Source organism: Hemitrygon akajei, chromosome 9 (assembly GCF_048418815.1).
Source record: "Hemitrygon akajei chromosome 9, sHemAka1.3, whole genome shotgun sequence".
Classification (NCBI taxonomy): Eukaryota; Metazoa; Chordata; class Chondrichthyes; order Myliobatiformes; family Dasyatidae; genus Hemitrygon; species Hemitrygon akajei.
In genome coordinates this window covers 150,535,969-150,554,166 of record NC_133132.1, presented here as the reverse complement: position 1 = coordinate 150,554,166, position 18,198 = coordinate 150,535,969, and the positions used below count along the sequence as shown (strand labels likewise).

Below are 18,198 nucleotides of genomic sequence, written 5' to 3'. Positions count from 1 at the left end.
TGGCTTAGCTTTATTAGCTCAGTGTTTCAAGTTGATGCATGTTAATACAGTATATAGAGAATTCCCCTGTGCGATTGGGCTCATTTGCTAACTAATCAAAACTATCTTTTATTTGAAGCTCGGCACGATTCAGGTTGAGGTAGGCATTCATATTCCTGGCAGTGTTACTGCTTGAGTTGGGGGATCAACCCCATTTAATTCTGTAGCTGAGCCCAATTAATCTGTAGTTTTGTGCAGTAACAAAATTAAACAAAAAATTTGCGGTGTGCGAAGTTGTCTCACCAAATGGATCTTGTAGCATTTTTCAAGTGGTTCAAATGGTTCTATTTATTATCAGCATACAACCTGAAATTTTTACTATTCGTAAACATCCGTGAAAAACAGAACCCCAAAAATAAACAACAGAAAAATATTAGAACCCAAAAGCCCCCTCTCCCCCTCCCCTGCGCAAGCAGCAGCAAAGCATCAACCACCCCCCCCACCCACTTCGGCAGAAAGCCTTCAGCACCCACCACCCACCAAGCAACAGCAAAGTCCCCAAACAGAGTCCATGATCTGCCGTTAACAAAAACTGTTGTTAACCCAACAGTTCAGCCACAGGCTCTCTCTCTCTCTCTCACTAACAAGGGACAGAGAGATGTGACCCATTTCACAGAGAAAGGGGAGATGAACAAACGGTTGCTGTTACGATGTTACAGTCTGCCACGTTGCTTTATATTCTGAGATTCTCCAAGTCAAGAGTGGGCAGCAAATTCCCCCACCATCGAGAGAGAGAGAAAGGGTGATTACTTGACTACAGAGAACTGAGTCCACAGCATCCGCTGCTGTAAAATCGTAATGCTCCTTCTCCTGCATCAGTCAGTGGCACCAGCCCAGAATTGGTCATTCAAGAGCCATGCAGGGCTGCACCCCAGTGACCTTAATGCCACGCCTGGAGAATCTTGGAAAATGGCTGGTCTGTCTGTGAGCTGCAAAAATGGGAACACTTTGCTGTGAAAAAGCGCAGTTTGAGTGCTGTTGCAGATCAGGGACCTTGATAGAACCCCAGCCACCATGAAAAGGAAAATAAAAGAGACATTAAAGAAAGGAATTTAAGCTGTGTCCACAGATGAGCTCAAAGAAATAGCCATTTGACACCATCTTCATTAATGCTGCCTGCAAGTTTAATAATTTACTACCATTTAACAAATCTCAAATAGTTTTAATCTAAAATGTATGCCTTGCTGCAGGAATATTCTCATTTGATTAAAGGAAGATCTTGAGTGTGTTGTGCAGAGGTGAAATTATTCCTGGTCCATTGCCCATTAATAGAAAGGTTGATTGTCCATGCTGTGGTAAAAAATGAAAATATTTTGTGTATTAGACCAATGTTTGTCTCGTAGGAAGCTTGGCTAACTACTGGTGTGGCTTTTGACATTTGAGCACCAATAGACATGCATGGTGAGAAGTTCCTACTAAATTCACAACAAATATTTTGCTACTTTTTCACCCTTCATTTGTTTAATATGTTATGAACCCCATAACTGGGTCACTTACCAGCAAAGATAGAGAGGTCCGCTGAAGTCTGATGGTACCATTTTTAAACGTTTTTATTTATAAAGGGGCACAAAAGTAAGGTTAATACAAACATTCAGATAATATACGTCGTCAATACTCAATCTAAAGCACGGGTATAGTAATAATCAACAATTCGAAGTAGCTCTATCGTTTGTCTAGGGGTAAAACTATTGTCCGATGGAAATATAAAAAGTCTCGCCAGTTCATGAAGGCTTTTAGCCGTTTGAGGGACCGCTGGGTGTTCACGGGTTGGAGAGAGAAAATAAACTTGCCAGCCTGTTGGACTCAAATCGTGGAATCGGAAACATGAGTTCCCCGTTGTCAGTTTGGAATCCTTTTCGGGGTTATTAGCCACTCGATTCCCTAGCTAGGGGAACCAAATCACACGTTGCTCCCAAACAGCTTCCCGTCCTTATGGGAGCGATGAGCAATGGTGTCTCCGTCTGGTGCATCGCTGGAGTACCGCCTCCTGCAGTCTCCGTTTTATCATGGCTGGCAGATTTGTAAATGTCAATCAAGGTAGGGTGATACAATCCCCACCCCACATTGCCCGAGGGTGTCCATGTCCCTGATAGCTGGCACGTACTATAGAGTTGCAATTCACACAGGTGCCTCTAAGAACAATGGTCAAATCCGTTGCATTGTCTCTCATTTCCTGGGTCCAAGACCCGAATTAATAGCAATCTTGCGATTCTCCAGAAGGAGGGGGCTGGTCCCACACCCTTCGGCCCCTCAGAGCTGTGGTACATTCATAACACCCCCTTTCTTCAAAGCGTTTTCACCAGCGGTGAAACGAAGTGGTACAAAGTCTTACAGGATTTTAGAATCTAACACAATACACAAGCTTTCCATGTCACTACAGAGCTATACAGTTATACATTTAATTCAGCATCTAAACAGGTAACGAGTACAGTGGCACTTCCTTTAATATTTTTTTGTTTCTCTTGTACCTGACTAAAGGCTGGTAGCATCAGATTTCAACTTAACAGGCAGGTTCCAAGGGGGTTGTCTTTGTTATTCACATGCTTTGTCAAAATCCCGTACAGCCAGTTTTCCTATTTAAAATGGCGCCCCCATTAACCATCACCTTTTTTTCGGTGAGTTTCCACGGGAGGAACTCGAGTAGTTTGGCAGGGTAAACTCCTGTCCACCTTATTCATAGGAGTTCTCGTATCAACACCGGATCCCAGACCTAATTCATTCCTACCCAATTCTTTAGTTTTAAGCAAGTTGCTATTTTTCTCTTCAGGACGCGTCATGCTATTAGTTTCCAATTTAAGATCTGCAAGCGATCCCGCTTTTTCCAGACAGCCTGTCAAGTGCTGCCTGTTTACTCTACATCCTTGAATAACAATAGCGTGTGGGGCCCCGGCAGCTCTCGACTTACTCTGTAAGCGAGCTGCCGGGTTTAAAATGTTTTCATTCGATTTGGGAACTACAAACTTTCCGTTCCCTTCAATAATAATGTTTATCCCCCCATGGTCGAGTTCCACTTTAAGGTTCACCACCCCTTCGTGTACAAACACCTGGGAACCCTCCCTTCCCGCAATTACCAGGGTTAACCCTGTCTTCACTGAACCCAGTCCATCTGACCCATAGGGACTACATTCCTTTTCAACTGAATCAAGTACCTCAGACTTTTTCTGAGCTCCATTACTAGGTTCAGTACCACGTGCATCCACATCTTGGTCACACTCAAACGGGACATCTGCCTCTTCCAGGCTTTCAATACCCGTACCCTTTTCAAATTCTAAACTCCCCTGATCCTCCCAGTTCCTCTCTGGGCAACTCCCTTCCAGAGTAAACTCAACCCCGCGGACTGAAATAACCCCGTCTGCCAACCCAGCAGACCTCTCCAAGGTAATGGCATCCTTTTCATCTAGGACTGCCTTCATCTCATTATCGGGAACACCTTGATAACTCTCAACTTCTTCAAACAGGGCTGCCACCCCCGACAGATCATCCATGTCCAACTCTGGACCTTTTAACAGCTTTTTCCGTTTCTCATCTTTATTTCCTACCTCTAGGACCTTTCTCTTCGCTAAGGGAAGATCTATCTCCTCTCCCTTACCCCCTTTCACGTTACTATTCCTCATTTTACCACCCTCTAAACCCTCGTGGCACAGGGTCAGTAAAGACGTCTCGGCCAAATCAAAACTGGCCAATTTTAAACTGCTCCCGTTCTCAGCTGCCGATCTCGACAGGCTGCGAGTGACCGCGCATGCGGTATAGCTCGGGGACGCTATGGGCGGGGCCCCAACACGCACCGGTCGGCGGGTCATAGTCATGGTTGACCAAACCCTACCCCCGGCTAAATCGTTCCCAAGGAGGACGTCCACGTCAGTTCTCGGGAATTCTGATGGCACCCCTATTTCAACTGATCCATACACCAGCTCACAATCTAAAATGACCCTATGTAAGGACACCATTTCTGTCCATTTTCCTATTCCTCTCAGGGCTACCTCGCCCGTCTGAGGTCCGAATTGTAATATGTTACAGCTAATTAATGATAGCTCCACCCCCGTGTCTCTCCAAATCCGTACGGGAATTGGTGGGTCCCCCTCCCTCACAAACACGGTTCCATGTGACAGATAAATCTCAGACCCCTCGCGCTCTCTGCTTACCTGGGACCCTCTTGCCGATTTTCTGATTACTACTGCACACCCGATAGGGACCGCTGCTTTCCCTTTTTCTGGCTCCTTTCTCAGAGGAAAGCACCTAGATGCAATATGTCCTCCCTTCCCACAATTAAAACAGGTCAAGTCCGGAAATCTCGGGCCGCCTGGCCTTTCCCCCTCAACCTTACCACTAGCTCCCGGCGGGACCTCTGCCTCAGCTGGCGGACTTTCTCGGTCGTTCCCATGGTCTCTCGGGGTACTTTTATTCGAGGGAAACTTTGTCGTGTGGGTTAGGGCATATTCATCTGCGAACCTAGCAATTTCCGAGATGGACTGATTCGGCTTCTCATTCAAATACATCCGGATCTCCTCCGGAACACACCCTTTTAATTCCTCAATCAAAAATAACTCCCTGATACACCCATAATCCCCGTCCACCTGTTCCGTGGTGCACCAATGGTCCAAGAGCACACCCTTTTCATGGGCTAGCTCGGTATACGTTTGATTCTACCTTTTTCGTAAATTTCTGAACCTTTGTCTATAAGCTTCAGGTACTAGCTCGTAACTCCGGAGAATGGCCTCCTTTACTTTGGCATAATTCTCCGCTTCCCCCTCCCCGACAGACAATGCCGCATATGCTCGTTGTGCCTTCCCTCTTAACACACTTTGTAACAACGCCACCCACTGCTCTTTGGGCCACTTCTGATTTACTGCCACCTTTTCAAAAAGCAAGAAATAACTATCAACATCCGACTCTTCGAATGGAGGTACTACCCTCAACTCCCGACTAACATTAAACCTCTCCTCTCGATCTAACCCTAGATCTCTTCGCTCTTTCCTTAACTTCTCCATCTCTAAGTCATGTTCCCTCTGTTTCTCTTTCTCCTCATACGCTCTTTGCTTTTCAGCTCGGTCCTGCTCTCGCTCGGCCCGTTCCTTCTCCTTCTCGGCTGCTTCTAGCTCTTTTAGCTGAATTTCATGCTGTCTTTGCCTCTCAGCTTGGGCCTGCTCTTTTTTCACCTCTAACCCCTTTAGTTGGAGCTCCTGGTCCCGTTTCACTTCTAACTCCTTTAGGTGGAATGCCTGCTCCCTTTGTTTGTCGGCCCTTTCTTTCTCTTTCTCAGCCCTTTCTTTCTCTCTCTCAGCCCGTTCTTTCTCTCTCTCAGCCCGTTCTTTCTCCTTCTCAGCTGCTTCCAGCTGCTTTATTTTAAATTTATGTTCCAACCTTAATTTCTCCAACTCTAACTGATCTGTCCCACTCGCTAGTACCTTTTCAGGGATATTTTCCAACTCCTCAGCTGCAAACACCTTCTTCCCAATGTAATACTGAGTTATGACCCTTCGCACTTCCCGCTTTTTCATTGATGACCTCACCTCTGTGAGGCTTAACCCGTTCGCCAGATTTACCAAGTCTAATTTTGTAGCTGCCTCTAGCGCCCCCAGAGTCGGGTCTTTCATAATTTCATCCACATCCATCTTTGCTGGTTTCCCGTCTGGCTACCCGCGTACCAGATCCAAATTTTTTGACTTACAAACCCAATTCACTGACCTCCCAATTTGGTATCAAATCCCGGACGAGCCCCCACGTTGTTATGAACCCCATAACTGGGTCACTTACCAGCAAAGATAGAGAGGTCCGCTGAAGTCTGATGGTACCATTTTTAAACGTTTTTATTTATAAAGGGGCACAAAAGTAAGGTTAATACAAACATTCAGATAATATACGTCGTCAATACTCAATCTAAAGCACGGGTATAGTAATAATCAACAATTCGAAGTAGCTCTATCGTTTGTCTAGGGGTAAAACTATTGTCCGATGGAAATATAAAAAGTCTCGCCAGTTCATGAAGGCTTTTATCCGTTTGAGGGACCGCTGGGTGTTCACGGGTTGGAGAGAGAAAATAAACTTGCCAGCCTGTTGGACTCAAATCGTGGAATCGGGAACGTGAGTTCCCCGTTGTCAGTTTGGAATCCTTTTCAGGGTTATTAGTCACTCGATTCCCTAGCTAGGGGAACCAAATCACACGTTGCTCCCGAACAGCTTCCCGTCCTTACGGGAGCGATGAGCGATGGTGTCTCCGTCTGGTGCGTCGCTGGAGTACCGCCTCCTGCAGCCTCCGTTTTATCATGGCTGGCAGATTTGTAAATGTCAATCAAGGTAGGGTGATACAATCTCCACCCCACATTGCCCGAGGGTGTCCATGTCCCTGATAGCTGGCACGTACTATAGAGTTGCCATTCACACAGGTGCCTCTAAGAACAATGGTCAAATCCGTTGCATTGTCTCTCATTTCCTGGGTCCAAGACCCGAATTAATAGCGATCTTGCGATTCTCCGGAAGGAGGGGGCTGGTCCCGCACCCTTCGGCCCCTCAGAGCTGTGGTACATTCATAACAAATACAAATTAGCTACTTTGTCCATTTTCTTCCTTGACAGCAAGGTATCGTAAGGTGACTTGTACACAGAACATCATTGGAACTGATTCTTGTTAGTCGTGGATGCTTCATGTGAAATGCTGATAACAATCAGAAGAATGGCCTGTAATTCTTTCTCCAACAATTTATAGATAAAACAATGCGATACAATCAGTAGGTCAATAGGTACATTTAATGTCAAAGAAATGGGTGTAATATACATCCTGAAATTAGTTTTCTTCACAAGCATCCCCAAAGAATGAATGACAGTTAAATGTTAGAACTCTGAAGTCCCCCCCAACTCCCCCTCCCGTGCGTAAGCGGCAGCAAGACAACGACCCCCCTCCTCCCCCACCAGCAAAAAAGCATCGGCACCCCCACCGAGCACTTAAGCATGCAGAGCAAAGCATCAACAAAGAAACAGACTTGCAGTACCCTCAAAAACTACTCGTTCACCTGGTATTCGACATAACACAGGCTCTCTTCCTCCCTAATAAGGGAAAAAGAGGCTTCCCTGTTTCACAGCGAGAGGGGAGACATAACAAAGCAATTTGCTGATTTATGGTGTTAAAAGTCTGTTGTGTTTCTTTTTACGAGCTCTGTGCCCAAAGAACTCGGGTCTCTGGGCACACAGCCAGCAGCCAGCTTGCCGGTTACGATCTGGCATGTCCTCCCACGACACACCAGGTGGAGGCACCAGCCCTGAATCCACCCGCCTCCAGAGCCGGCACCCTGAAGCCATGCTAATTTTCCAGGCCGCATCCTTGGCATATTGGAAAACGGCCAGTGGTGAGGCCCTGAGAGCGTGTCCCATTTCCGCAAAGAACCAAAGTCAGCGTGTAACTCCAGGTCGGAGTCTTCAAAAGAGCCTTGAAAGGGAAAAAAAAAGTTAAAAAAAGAGTGAAAGTAAACCATTGGCCAAACTACTGTGTTTCTTCTTTAAGGTTTGTATTTACACACTTGAAAATGCAAAATACCTAGCACAAAATATTGCACTGGCAGCCTGGTTCTAAGTATATCCTATGCCAGAAGTCATGGAAAACAGGGCCAGTGTCTTAAAAATAACATAAGAATCAAAATAGGAGAAAGCCCTTTACAGCCCTATGCCTGCTCCTTCATTCATTAATATCAAGGCTGTTCTTTTAATACAGTATGATTTTCTTTCACTAACTCTATATCCTTTGAAATCCTTAATCTCTAAAAATTAATCGATTGTTGTCTTTAATAAATTCAACAACTGAGAAAACACTGCCTTCTTTCACAGACTCAGCTCCCATTGTGAGAAGTCATTTCTTCTAATCAGGGCCGTCGATGACATGCCTGATACTGTTCGCATGTAGTTTCCTGCTCACATGGACTTATTGTCCATCATCTGGCCGAGTCAAGTCAAGTCACGTTTATTGGCATTTAACTACAGTTAAATGCTTCCAAACGAGAAAACGTTTTTTCCAGGCCAGGGTGTAAGCACACATAACGCATATATTGCACACAATAACTTAGGAAAGCAGGAATTAAATCGACAAATGAATTGCACATTGATAAACAAAGTAAAATGCATAAATTAAATATTGTGGGGTACAATGCAAATTATTCAGTGACACTTTGAATGCAATGAGGCAGGGAGTTCAGAAGCCTAGTGGCTTGAGGGAAGAAGCTGTTTCCCTTCCTGACCATTCTTGTTTTCATGCATCGGAGTCTCCTGCCTGATGGTAAAAAGTCAAAGAGGATGCTGGATGGATGGGTAGGATCCTTGATAATACTAAGTGTCTTGTATATACAGTGCTCCTGAAAAATGTTCCCAATGGATGATAGGGAGAACCCGATGATCCTCCCGGCCATTCTCACAGCCCTTGGTGCTTGAGGTAGTATACACTACACCGAGCTTGTTTGGTATCTTTTATTATGAATGGGACCCAGGAATCTTTAGGTAACCGTGCTTTCACCCATTTCCCACAGATACATTCTGATTAAACCACTCCCAAATCCGTGAAACAGCTGTGGTACCATTTATCAGCTGTGACAGTGTTGGTTTTGTGTCTTCACATAAGGTTTAGTTTCACTTCAGTCATTCTTAATGTCTTTCTCCCTCCTTACCCCTCCACATTGCAGTCAAAACTTATGATCGTACAAAGTTGAAACAAATATTCACCCCCACCTGGACTCCCCTCTTATTTGGATGTCATAGCCAGAAAATCAACCTGCCTCGTTTAGTTGTCTCTCTGCACAAGGATAAAGTTAAATATAATTTATTATCAAAAGCACAAATTTCAAGGGAGGTTAAACAAATAATACAGCACAAAAACTCTCCTGTGCTTTTTTTTAAAGACAGCTTAAGCTCCCAACTCTAAAGGCAGCATAGTAGCCCTCATGGCAAATCTATTAATGATGCCATCTGTGGTATGATGCGAATTAATGCCATGAAAAGACAGTGCTTTTTATCAGCAAAGTGTGCAAACAAGCTTGGTAAATAGCTATTCCAGCTTTAGAAAGGTGAATGACTTTCAAAGCATTCAGCGTTTGATGTGCTTCGCTGGAACATATGATTAATGCACCAAAATGGTTAGCATCTCCGGAGAACATTGTTCCAATCACTCATTCTTCCGTCTGCATTGGAGAATGGCCACCTGTTGTTATTGCCTTCCTCATCAAAACCTCCCAAATGTTTAGGTGACATTCTGTGACAAAGCTTTTCTTCCTGCTACTTAGTGAGGGCTGGATTCAAGTTGTTCCCCAAATTTAGTCGTTCTCATTTCAAGGAAGTTACTTCTTGAAATGAGTACTTGTTACCTCTGACAATTCCCTTATCACAGTGTGTAACCAGAAGGTTCTATTTTCCTGCCACATCGATGGACTCAACAACCTCAGGAACTCACTCAGGTGCCAGTACTGCTACAGCCTATGCTATCTGATCAGACTCCCAGTCAACATCTACTAATTAAGTGTTCAAATGCCGAACTAATTGAAAGAGGCATGAAGCAGAATTGGGTTTAATAACACCAGTGCAATGAAATACATGATAAATAAATATATTAAACAAAGCTGAATAACAGTAAATATATATACATATATATATATATATATATATATAATAGTTAAGTTAAATAATAGTGAAAAAACAGAAATAAAAAAGAAGTGTGGTAGTGTTCATGGATTCAATGTGCATTTAGAAACCGGATGGCAGAGGGGAAGAAGCTGTTCCTGAATCACCAAGTGTGTGCCTTCAGACGTCTGTACCTCCCTCCCGATGGAAACAATGAGCAAAGGGTGGCGGAGATTCTTAATGGCGGTCGCCTCCTTCCTAAGGCACCGCTCCTTGAAGACGTCTTGGATACTACGGAGGCAAATACCCATGACGGAGCTGACTAATTGTACGTTTCTTCAACTTACTTTGATATTGTGCAGTAGCACCCCCCCCCCATACTAGATGGTGATGCAGCCAGTCACCATGCTCTCCATAGTACATTTGTAGAAGTTTTTGAGTGTTTTAGTTGACAAACCAAACTCCTAATGAAATATAGCCACTGTCTTGCCTTCTCTATAGCTGCATCAGTATGTTGCACCCTCAGAGATATTGACACTCAGTCTCTCCACTTCCGATCCCTCGTGAGGTTTGTTTTGTGTCTTACTCTTTCTGAAGTCCACACTCAGCTCTTTGGTCTTACTGACGCTGAGTGCAAGGACGTTGTACTGACATCGCTCAGCTAACTGGATAACTTAGAACTTCTCACCATCCCAGTTGAATCCAAATAACCATCTGCCATTTGTCTTTGGCACTGCCCATGTGGAGACAAGCTCTCGTCATTCGCAACGGAAGGCATTTGGATGAAGAGTGGCATGATGCTTCACATCTGATCACAATTTGTGCCTCCTCTCAGTCATAACTATTGGAACGATTCTGACCTGAGGGGCTCACTAATCTGCACAATTTCCTCCTGATCCAACAGTCAGCTATCCTATGCAACCTTTTCATAGCTCTCCATGTGTCAAACTACCTTTTAAACACAAAACATATTTAAATAAGCACGAAAGTAGCTGACCATTGCAATAAATATAAATCTTTATATATAAAAAAATGAATAAAGATTCAAATTCATTTGTTCAAAAGTTCAAAAATTTATTATCCGAGTACATACATGTCACCACATACATCCGATAGATTCCTTTTCTGCAGGCATACTTTACTGTTAAGACTTTTTTTTATGGATATGAGGCTTTAGTTTTAAGAAACGCTGCAAACAATTTTCTCACTAACAAAATAATATGAGCAGACAAAAAAAAGAGCTAGGCTCTGTTGATATTGCTTTGCAGCGCTCAAGTTACTTGCTGCCTCTTTCTTTGCCCCTCCACAATTCATCATTGTGTATCAGGAGGGAGACGAGAACTTGTCAAAAACACAAGAGATTCTGCAGATGCTGGAAATCTTGAGCAACACTCACAAAATGCTGGAGGAACTCATCAGGGAAGGCAGCATCTACGTAAGTTAATAAACAGTCAATATTTCAAGTTGAGGCCTTTTTCTAAATGTTCTCCTCGATCTGGGATTCACCTAACCTACAATATTTTTCCCAATAGTGCAATTTTATTTAGAAGCATTCCAAATATATGTGTAGTGCAGGCCTCTGTTATTCTCGATAGACCATGGATTTGCACCTTGGAAAGTTTCCAGGGCACAAGCCTGGGCAAGGTTTTTTTTTATGGAAGACCGGCAGTCGCCCAAGCTGCAAGTCTCCCCTCTCCACGCAACCGATGTTGTCCAAGGGAAGGGCATTAGATTGCAAATATATAATAGTCTGTTAAAAGATCGCCCACCATTTGTGGTACAAAATAAATAATTGGATTCACATTTTAACAGTACATTCCACTCAAGGGTACAGTACATCATTCTATTTATTTGCAAGATTAAACTTTACACTCACATGACATTTATTTTCTTTGTGGGTTCAAGCCACAACAGCACGAGGGCCTCAAACTCTGGCCTTTCTGTAGAGAGCCTTTATGAAGGTTGCACCAAACCTCATTGCATTCAATTGCTCTGAATCTTAGGATCTGTCAATGTTTTAATCTGAATGTTTTAATTTGGTTTTGCGTAGCTTCTTGAATGAGGACCAGCAAGATTCGGGAAGAGAAAGGGATGCCTTCCACCAAAATGACGATTATCCTGCAGCCCTTTGGCTTCAAAGTTCAAAGTACATATATATCACCATATACAAAACTAAGATTCATTTTTTGTGGGCATAGTCAATAAATCCAATAGCCATAATAGAATCGGTGAAAGACTGCACCAACTAGGCATATAACCAACATGCAAAAGATAATAAACCGTGGAAATACAAAAAGAAGGAAATAATAATAATAGATGAGATGAAGTCCTTGAAAGTGAATGTGAAACTTAACAGACCATTGAATCATTTTTTCCAGATCTGATTAACAATCATGCATTGCAGAAATGGATGATGATCTCATCCCTATCACAGCGTATGGTGCAGCAGAACATCCAGATGTGCAGGAAGAGCCTGATGAGAATCTGAGAAAGTAAAGCTGATAACACCATTCTCACCACCAGCCAAGCCAGATGATCCCTTAAAAGTTATGGTGTTAAACACCAAAATGTGTGTCAGTCTGATGGAAAACTCCAGGATCCACCGGCTTAGTTCCATCACAGACCCTTCAATTGCTTGGCCACTTGCATATTAACATTAAGCCAATCTCATAAAAGAAATTTTCATCAACCTGAATGCTAACTCTGCTCCTCTTTCCACTGAAGCTGTCTGGCCTCCTGATTACTTCCAGCATTTTTTATCTTCAGGAGACAGAGAGGGGGATTGTGTCTCTTTGTCCAGTTAAGTTGCCTCCAGAAAAATGAACAACACCAGCTGGTTGTGTCAGGAAGACCTTTAAGGCCCAAGGGCTAATATTCTCTGATCTCTCAATTCAGGCACACACCAAGCTGAGTCAAATCTGGAAAATCTAGGACCATAAAGTATGTTCCGGATATTTAGTAGCACCTGGGTGTTGGTGTTGACATATGCTCCTAACACTTGGATGTTGGTTGTAAAAGGTTCCAATTTGCGTTATTGCAACTGTAACATCAACTGTAATTTATGTTTAGGAAAAGTAAACAGGACAATTCAGCATGCCACAATTGGAAATGAAGCAAGGGATGCAAATAAACTTCACAAGTCCAGAAGTATGTGAAAGCAATGTTTAAGGATGCTATAATATCCCATATTAGAAGTGGCCATCTTCCAAAAACACTTAATTCACCAGAAAAAATCCTGTTCAGTGTAATCTTGGACGTAAATCCCTGATCATGGAAAACTGTTGATCCAAGGTGCTAAATCTCTGCCCTATAACTTGAATTCTACAGTAATTCAGTAGTTATTTTCAATGTGTAGCTGGCAGAGAAAAATTGAACATCTGGGATATACAAGATCCAGTTTTTGTAGGGCTTTTAACTGGCAGCCAACATACCAAGTCAAAGCAGACACAGGCTGTTATCATGAAAAGTATTTCCAAGTACAAGAGGGCAGAGCACCTGTTGCCCATCCGAGGTGACACAGACATTTCTGGGCAGGTATTTTGTTGGACCGGAAGGAGCAGGATTGATTTCACATGAAGGTTATTACAGTGATTATAGTAACAACCAATAGGGATGATGAATCACAAATGATTTAATCCACAAGGTAAAAGGCTTGATAAAACTGCTTGAGGCCACAGAGCACAGAAAGCAAAGAAACCTCCTCACCTGCCCTGACTTGTCATCACGCAATCTTCCTACTCGAAACTCCTCACTCGACCTTGCTGCTCATCCTTGACTGGCTTTGTTCTGCAAACATTTCACCTGATAAAGAGTAACACATTTAGAAGTATTTAAAAGACGGCCAAGACTTTCAAGGGATTCATTCTGGGTAAGTGCAGCTCCAACAACTATTAACCATCATGTCAATAAATCTAAGCCTGGGCTGTGGGAGTTCATGTGACTGTTGTCCTCCTTTCATTACAATTGTTGTTGCACTTTCATAGAACATTACACCACAGTACTGTCCTTGCAGCCCATGATGTTGTGACGGCCTTTTAACCTATTCTGAGATCAATCTAACCCTTCCATCCCACATAACCCTCCATTTTCCTATCATCCATGTGCCTATCTAAGAGTTTCTTAAAGTCCCGAATGTATCTGCCTCCACCCCACCACACCGGCTGAGTATTCCGCGCACCCACCACTTTCTGCATAAAAAGCGTACATCTGACATTCCCCAGAAACTTTCCTCCAATCACCTTAAAATTATGCCCCCTCATATTAGCCATTTCCACTCTAGCTATCCACTTGATAACCGTCCTATCATCTTGTACACCTTTCAAAGTATTTCAATGTTTGGAAAGCACTTGGGATGCTCTGTGCAGATAGGAATAGGAAGGTGCCATATAAATGCAAGTTTTTATTATTAAAGCAGTTTATATTGTGAAGTTATACAATAAAGCAAACATGACAGAATGGTGGAGAAGACAATGGGCCAAATAGTTTATTTCTGCTCCAATGTCTCATGGTCTTATGGAATCTGAACAATATATCTTAGGAATTGAACAAAACTGAAATAATGTAGATTAAATCAATCGCTTGAGTATATTATTATTATTTTCATTAGTGGAATTGTGCAGAGTTTTTAAAGTAACAATGTACTCAATTATCGACAAGATTTCCAAAGGATTCTGAACTTCTGAATCCACGGTACTCACAAACCAAGTGGAGAGGAAGGGTGAGAGAGTGATGCGTGTCTGGAGAATGGAAGAGCCTTGGTTACAAAATAAGCTCATGGTCACTTGTGTGCATAAACAAATTACATCCGGTGTGTAGCCTGTTTCAATAATTTTCTTGCCTAAGTTGCTTCAGGTGAAAAAAGATTTTTTTTATTGTTGTTGCTTTGCTGCTTTCAAATAACTGCATTCCCAAAACCGATGCTTCAGTAGGACCCAATAGGACATTTGACATCCTGGCTCTCTGTGCCTTCTCACTGCTGGCCAGGGTGAGGCTCAACTCGTATCAGCAAGAAAGCTACAAGGACAGTTGTGACCTCTCTTACCTGGTCTCTGCCTATTGAACTGCTCTTTTCACTCCTTGCTGCTCAGCCATTGTCATGAGCCTTCAGGGCCATTGCGGCGAGCCATAGTGATAGGGCTCAAAGTTTCTCGAAGACCCGTATTCACTAATTGTCGTCTTAATGAGAGTCGTTAAACCTTTGTGCTTTCTGTTTAATCTTGTCAAGTTAATTGTAACTGGCACGGGCTTTCCGCTCTCTATGATTATTAAATGTGGGCCCCCTTTTCGTGCTCATTGCGGGGTGCCTGTGTTGAGAATGATTTGTCTTTCAGTGTCATTTGGTCATGTCACTGATGTCCTGTTGAAATTTATAAGTATAACCTCTTGTTTCCATCTGTACATGGGAGTCTGCCATTCTTCCTCGCCTGTCAACGCTCACCATGACAAGTAAGCTGGCTTGATCTGAGGAATCATCTCATTAGTGGGAGAGAGCTCCAAAGGTTTGGCTAGTATTCTGTATTCATGACGAAGGGTCTCGGCCCGAAACATCGACAGCGCTTCTCCCTATAGATGCTGCCTGGCCTGCTGCGTTCCACCAGCATTTTGTGTGTGTTGTTATTCTGTATTCATGTTGTTTTGCTCGTGGAGCTCCAGCCCATATATTAAATTAACGCTGGGTAGTAGTGGGTGTAATAAACGCCAGCCACAATTCAGTTGGTAGCACTCTGATTCAGAAAGACAGCTCTCTATATCCTTTTCCAGAAGCATGAATGCAAATGCTACGGTCCTCATTCCACCGGAGAGCTGAGGAATTTCTACGATTAATTAACCACGCCCCTTCACCTCTCTCAGGTGAGCATGACACTTTACACCTTGAGAAGAAGAGGACTTCCCCCGGTAAATATTTAAGATTAAGAATAGCTTTATCTTTTATATGTACAGTACATTGAAACATCAAAACATACAATGACCAACACAGCCCAGGGATGTGCTGGGGGCTGTCTGCAAGTGTTGCCATGCTTCCAGTACCAACATAGCATGCCCAAAACTTACTAAGCCTTGTTTGGAATGTAGGAGGAAACCAGAGCACCTGGAAGAAACCCATGTGCTCATAGGGAGAACATACAAACTTCTTTAGGTTGAATCTCAGTCTTCAAATTGCTGATGCTAACCACTACGCTCTGTTGCGCCGTCCCAATCACGTCCTTCTTTTGTCATTCCTGCAATATTAATAAAAAATGATTAGTTATTATCAAATATTGTTCTTTTTGATCTTACTGTGCCTAAAGCATCCAGGGCTTGTGCTTCAAAAGTACCTCATTGCCCATGAAGTGCTTGGGGTATACTGAAAGAAAATGGAAAAGGTGCTATATTAATACCTACCTTTCTTAAGTTTATTCAGCAGTCAAGTTCAATAACACTTGCACCTTTCGACACCTTTAATTTATGGTAATGGAAGTGTGCGATTCTACATACCGTAGAGGAAATGAAGCAAACTTCTGCATGTGTTTGATTTGAAGGTCTTCTGTGAAAAAAGAAACAAACTGAGAACTAAAATAAGATCAGGATATATCAAATACCCATCATGAAAACTTAAAACCAGCCAATTTAATTCGCAAGAAAAGAAATGGAATGATTAGAATTGCAAACATGTCTGGAATCAAAGAGCAATTCTGTCCTCACTGAAAACTAGATATAAGTCACCTATAAAGGAGCGTCTGTTGAAGAACTGTGAGGAATCTAGTTCACATTCCAGGCATGTCTGCTAGCATTTTGAGGGAAAAGAGAAACTGCTGGAAGGCCAAAGTAACTAGAAAATACATAGGAAGCAAATTAATGTTGTATTTGTGTAGACACCTTGTCAGAACGGACCAACACAACTACTCTAACGAACCCAGCAGTGGTTGGCAAAACCCCAGCAAACACCTGTCAGGAAGTTCGGAGCTCCTGTTTTCACACAGAAGTCCCAAATATCCTGACACTCCTGAAAGGAAATACCTACAGTTCCACACTGACCTGGGTTTAGATTTCTACTAGCCACACCATTTTGTTTTTGCACTAACAGCATTTTGCTCAATTCGAAACATAGTTAAGAAGTCTGAATCCCAATTAAATCTGCTAATAGTAAAAGAGCTGCAAGACATGCTTTGATCAGTAATGACTATTGCAGCAGTTACTTTCAAACAGGCCAAAACTGCTCAGAAACACTCACAGGAAATTGACACTGTATGACGTGCTCTCTGAGTAATGAAGTTCCAAAGTCAAAGACAGTACCTTTGATCCTTTATTGAGGAACCTGTAAAGACAGGCTAACTTGTAATGATAAAACTAGCGGAACTAAAACTAGCAATAAAAATAAGCAGTACACGTGTTCAAACGTACTTAAGCCAAGTTTTCTTAAACGTATCTAAATGATAAACAAAGTGACATGTAACTAAGTGAAACAAAATGATAAGTGAAGCGGTCAACACAAAATATCATTCCAGCTCCCTCTATCTCTAACCAGACTAAAAACTAAACTAAAGACAAAGCATGAATGCATACTGTAACTGTACCCTTTTCTTCTACCACGTCCAACCCACATGACAAATTAGAAACATAGGAAACCTACAGCACAATACAGGCCCTTCAGCCCACAATGCTGTGCCAAGCATGTACTTACTTTATAAATGATCTAAGATCCATGTACCTATCCAGCAGTCTCCTATCGTATCCGCCTCCACCACCGTTGCCGGCAGCCCATTTCACCCACTCACCACTTTCTGCATAAAAAACTTACCCCTGAAATCTCCTTTGTACCTACTTCCAAGCACCTTAAAATGGTGCCCTCTCATGCTAGCCATTTCAGCCCTGGGAAAAGCCACTGACTATCCACATGATGAAAGCCTCTCATGATCCTATACACCTCTATCAGGCCACATCTCTTTCTCTGGTGCTCCAAGTTCACTCAAACCATTATCATAAGGCATGCTCCCCAATCCAGGCAAAATCTTTGTAAATCTCCTCTGCACCCTTTCCATAGTCTCCACATCCTTCCTGCAGTAAGGCAACCAGAACTGAGCATAGTACTCCAAGTGGGGTCTGACCAGGGTCCTATAAAGCTGTAACATTACTTCTCGACTCTTAAGCTCAATCCCACGATTGATGAAAGCCAATGCACCGTATACCTTTTTAACCACAGAGTCAACCTGTGCAGCTGCTTTGAGTGTCCTATGGTCTCGGACTCCAAGATCCCTCTGATCCTCCACACTGCCAAGAGTCTTACCATTAATACTATATTCTGCCATCATATTTGATCTACCAAAATGAACCACCTCACACTTATCTGGGTTGAATTCCATCTGCCACTTCTCATCCCAGTTTTGCATCCAATCAATGTCTGGCTGCAACCTCTGACAGCCCTCCACACTATCCACAACACACGCAACCTTTGTGTCATCTGCAAATATACTAACCCAACCCTCTACTTCCTCATTCAGGTAATTTATAAAAATTACAAAGAGAAGGGGTTCCAGAACAGATCCCTGAGGCACACCACTGGTGACTGACATCCATGCAGAATATGACCCAT

The 18,198-nt window shown here is 42.9% G+C and overlaps 1 long non-coding RNA gene across 2 annotated transcripts; it reads right to left on the bottom strand.

The window, feature by feature from the left end:
- Positions 1-5,363: 5,363 nt before the first annotated feature.
- Positions 5,364-16,319, bottom strand: LOC140733646 (uncharacterized). 2 transcript variants are annotated; one of them, XR_012100328.1, is made up of 6 exons: positions 16,011-16,319; positions 15,681-15,847; positions 13,335-13,430; positions 9,797-9,920; positions 8,745-8,808; positions 5,364-7,458 (listed from the first exon to the last, which is right to left on the bottom strand). It is a non-coding gene; the product is annotated as an uncharacterized lncRNA (long non-coding RNA). The 2 variants fall into 2 exon arrangements; XR_012100329.1 differs by lacking the exons at positions 8,745-8,808; positions 9,797-9,920 and having other exon boundaries at positions 5,367-7,458.
- Between the last annotated feature and the right edge of the window lie 1,879 nt (positions 16,320-18,198).